Source organism: Nannospalax galili, unplaced genomic scaffold, assembly GCF_000622305.1.
Source record: "Nannospalax galili isolate Female #2095 unplaced genomic scaffold, S.galili_v1.0 scaffold456, whole genome shotgun sequence".
NCBI classification, from domain to species: Eukaryota; Metazoa; Chordata; class Mammalia; order Rodentia; family Spalacidae; genus Nannospalax; species Nannospalax galili.
In genome coordinates this window covers 898,909-903,562 of record NW_008337055.1, presented here as the reverse complement: position 1 = coordinate 903,562, position 4,654 = coordinate 898,909, and the positions used below count along the sequence as shown (strand labels likewise).

Here is a 4,654-nt window from a genome sequence, read left to right as displayed (position 1 = left end):
AGAGAGAAATAAGGATGGGCTGGCTAGGAAACTCACCAGGAGCCAGATGCACCAAGAACACCCGTCCTCACCACAATTCTTTCCCTTGCTGTTCACCATAGGGAAAGAGCTTGTGACATGATCAGCTTAACATGCTCTGTCCTCACTGGCCCACGTTCCAGAGAGTCCATGAGGAGATAGTTTGCTTCCACAGCAGCCTAGTTTGCTTCAACACCTAACCATGAGGGAGCCTGTGGCTGTCCAGGTTGCCCTGGTCCAGGCATTCTGGTCTCATCCAACATTCACTGTCCTGTTGACTTGTCAGAACCTCGGAAATAAATGGAGATGGGGTGTGTAGCGGTATCAGGGACGTGGTGTTGAGTGCTCCCTGTTCTCAGTGATCACACAAGCTCCAAAATGACTCAGAAGACGCCCTTTCCCACCAAGGGACATTGCTCTCTTAATGTTTTCCCTGTGGTTTGAATTTGATCTGGTAAATTGACTCACAAAAAGACCTGAGTTCAGTCACTGACAAATACTTGGGGAGGACCTTGGAAAGAAGATGTGGCTCCTGCCCTGATGGAGTCTTCTGATCTGGGGGAGAAGGGAGAGGGGCAGAAGTTCCTTCTGGTCCCTCCTGTCACTCCCACAGAACATCAACCAGTAAAAGGAACTGAGTCAACACTTGCTTGTCCTTCAATACTGCTGTCTTACCTCAAGCTGCAATTGAATGAGTTTTCCCACCTGAGTACACAGGTGTTTTATTTTCACAGAAAGACAGCCAGAGTTCATTCTAGTATTGAGATTTTAACCAAAAAAATTATGTTTGTTTTATTTGGGGCACTGTTTGAAGTACTTTTCAAGCATCTCATTTAATTTGTACAAAACCTCATAAAATTGGTTATTTTTTAAGCATCGACTGTGCAAGTGAAAACACGTGCGGGTTGTAAATGCAGTGGAGCAGAAACTCAGAAGTCACTCAGCCTGTCTCAGACTGTTTTCAACCTTAGCACCCTGTGCCGAATGTCATGTTTCAAAGCTTCCTAAGGGACAGACGAGGGTGTGGCTCTGTGGGAGAGCACTTGCCTAGCACTGGGGTTGGTCTAACACAAAAGGTAGATAAACAGGAAGTTAAAAAATAGGCTGTACTGGAAGACCCGAAAGAAAATCCAGAAGAAAGGGAAGCAAACGAACGTCTTCGTGGCAAAGTTTGGCCGCCTCAGTGTGTTAAATACAAGCTAACAGGGCGGCCGATGCTGCATAGGATTTATTATCCAGAAAAACCATGGGTTTCCTCTCCATGAAGTCCTAAATGATCCTTAGAATTGGACTCTCATTAAATAACAAGCTAATGGAGGACAGTAAGAGTTCCACAAAGTTATTCTGGAGGAGAGGGAAGTACCTGTTCATTTGGGGAATGGAGGAGAGGGGGAGAGAGAGGAGGGGGGACCGGTGACTGCTAGAGCCCAGGGTGGCCTCATCGCAATGCCCACCAGGAAAGGCGATAGCCAGGGCGAGATGGGCACGTGGCTGAGGCTGTCAGTACAGTCGGCGTTGTGCTGGCTGGAAGTCTGTGGCTGTTTGCTTTAGAGCTACAGCTTTTTCCACAAAGCCCCAGACATCCTGGGCCCGGTGTGAAACCACTTTCCGGCCACTCTGATGGCTTTGTGCTGAGCAGTGGGCATGGTTACACATTGAACATTCCTTGAGGTTTAGCATGAAATGCTTTTCTTGAAAGATGGCCCCCACCAAATGGATCAAATGGATCACATTTGACAGCTGAGTGAACGAGGGTGAACAGTCAGAAGAGAAAGACTGAGGCGCACTTACCTTATCCCGTCCGGGCTCATTAACGTTCTGGAGAAGGGAAGGAGGGAACAGTGCCGCCAACTTCAGGTCTCTCCTGGAGGGACCGTGTCTAGACAGGGCACCATTACGTGATATTTAGTTTTGCTAGTTGTGAGCTAACGCCTCTGGGAGATTCTGGGTTCAGGTGCCAAATCAGAGCAAGGAATTTGAAACTATCACAAAACATCAAATGAAAATCCGACAGTTTGGCACATAGAAAATTCTATGTGACTAAGTTGCTGCGACCTTGGTTGGCTGAAACCCTTCCTGGGGTGTAAAACGGCGCTTTCCTGCCTCCCAGCTTTCACCCCTCTGAGCCAGGCCAGCCTGGGACTTGTCTGAAGGCATTTGTGAGATGTTTTCTATATTTTCTGTCTCTTTGCTGATGTTAATCAGTTTTAAATACAAGCCAATGGCTGGAAGACCTTTAGTTTGTCTCTCCAGCTCAGACGGTTCCGCTGGGGTTGTGGGGTACATGTGGAGGCGTACCTCCACTTCAACTCAACATGCATCTCAGACTTAGTAAGTCCAAAATTGGAACTGAAATTCTGATCTTTCCTCACAAGCTCGCTCCGCAGATGGTCTTCATGTGCTTAATGTGACCTTGCTCATCTTATCTGCTTAGCAAATCTTATTGGCTACTGCTTTAGTTTGGTGTTTGTTGTTGTAATAGAATACTTGAATCAGGGTAGTATATGAAGAAAAGAGGTTTATTTAGATGACAGTTGTGAAGGCTGAGAATCGAAGACTAGGTGACACTCATCTAGTTTCTGGTGAGAAAGTCATGGCAGATGACATCACAATGGCAGGAATTGTGGGAAATGTAACATAGTGAGACAGGAAGCAGGAAGGATTCCGAAAGACATGAAGTCAGAGACTCCAGGCTAGGCTCATTCTTTTCATAACAACTTGTTCTTTCTGGGACTCAGTTCACCTCCTAAAGGTGACACTGGAATTGAGCTAAACACCTTCCCCTAGGTCCAACTTCCTAAAGGTTCCCCACCTCCACACTAACTGCACCCCAGACTAGCTAAAGGTTCGCTGCCTCCACACTGCCCCACTGGAGAGCAAACTCCAAGCAGATGCATCTTCAGGGGACACCTGCATTGCAGCAGCTCTATTTAGAATATGTTGCACATCTGGCCATTCTCACCTGGCTCCAAGCCACAGTGATGGTAACTGAAGTTTCTCAACAGAGCCTCCCTCCTGCCCTCATGCCCCGTGGTCACCGTCGAACACAGCACCCTGTGGTGCTGTTAGGCTATGTCTAGATCCTGTCACTGCTCGGCTCAGACCCTCTGATGGATGGCTACAGGTCTTTCAGAGAAAATGTGTTTGCTGCCTGCTCATGTACCAAACCACCGTTTATCTCACTTTACCCTTTATCCACCCCCCTGCTTGTCTCACTCCACCACCTAACCCACTTTGTGAGGCTCTCACAGAGTGTTGCTGCTCTACTCTTCTTTCCAGCCTTTATCAAAGCTGCCTTCTGCCTTCTGCCTGAGGCTCTCCAAGATGGTTCATTGGGACCATCAACTCGATTGGAGTTAGAATTGCCAGGGTTAGGGATGGGGGTGAGGGGTGTGTATGCTTCTGGGCATGTCTGTGAATGTGTTTCAGATCTTCTTGTGTGTGATGTGTGTGCACACATGTGCATGTCCATGTGTGTGACTGCATGTGTGTGCATGCCTTGGCACTTGCGTGGAGGTCATAGGACAACCTCCTTCCTTCAGTCCTCGCCTTCCAACCTGCAAGGTCTCTGTGCACAGCTCACTCTGCCGGACTAGCTGGCCTCTGAGCATCTCAGGACAATCCTGTGTCTACCTCTCACCTCCTGTAGGAGCGCTGGGATTACAGACACGCACTAAGGAGCCTGGCTTTTACATGCCTTGTGGGGATCGAATTCAGGTCTTCATTTGTGTGTAGCAAGTACTTTCCCACCTGAATTATTTATTCAGCCCCTCAATTCTGATTTTTAAGTGAACCACAAACTGATCGCAGGGATGTTCGGTTTCAGGTCAGGTCTCAGCAGTCTCTCCTTCGAAGTTTGCCCAGCAGTGGGGTCAGGCCCTGCCTTTCAACGTCAGACTAAGACTTGCTTAGTTCTCAAGTGAATCTAATTTTCTATTATGCTAGAATAACAGCATCACAAAGGGTGGGCCGTGGGCCATCCCTGAGCAAAATGTGTCATTATCAGACTGATCGGACTTTATATTTAAAGGACATGACGGGACATGTAAGAAGCCCAATACATAAATTCATCACTTGTGGGTCTGTTGTTCTTATTTGTTCTTACTTTTCGGAACAGGGTCTTGCTATGTAGCCCAGACTGGCCTCAAACTTGCAGCCATCCTCCTGCCTTAGCCTCCTGAGTCTGAGATTATAGGTGTGCCTGGTTCACCTGTGTTTTAGTAGATTGTGCAACATAAATTTTTTTAATACTAAAGTTTGGGGAGAATGGGCCTTCAAATTCATTTCAAATATTAAAAATAAACTGGATTTGGAGAAGGAAGAGGGTTTGGAAATAACAGTTTTTAATGTAAAAATGTTAGATACAGTTTTGGACTACGTCCTGCCTCCTCCACAGATGTTCCCCAGGGATAGTCTTCAGCATTAAAATGTAAAGTCACAAAACTCACCCACACTACAACTCTCATATGTAAATAGTGTCTCCCTTCTATCTTGCTGAAACCCAGTGTGGTCGCCCTGACTATGGCTGGTACAGGAAGTTTTAAGTTTCAAAACTCTCCCCAAAGCTTAGTCACATCTGATGATGCCAACCACTGTTCAGAGCGTGGTGAACCCCCAGGACAGGAGAAGCTCGTCT

General features: G+C 47.0%; 1 protein-coding gene across 3 annotated transcripts in view; it reads left to right on the top strand.

Moving 5' to 3' along the window:
• Positions 1–4,654, top strand: part of Scgn (secretagogin, EF-hand calcium binding protein) — a 44,360-nt gene that overhangs the window by 25,413 nt on the left and 14,293 nt on the right. The gene's annotated exons all lie outside the window — the stretch shown is intronic.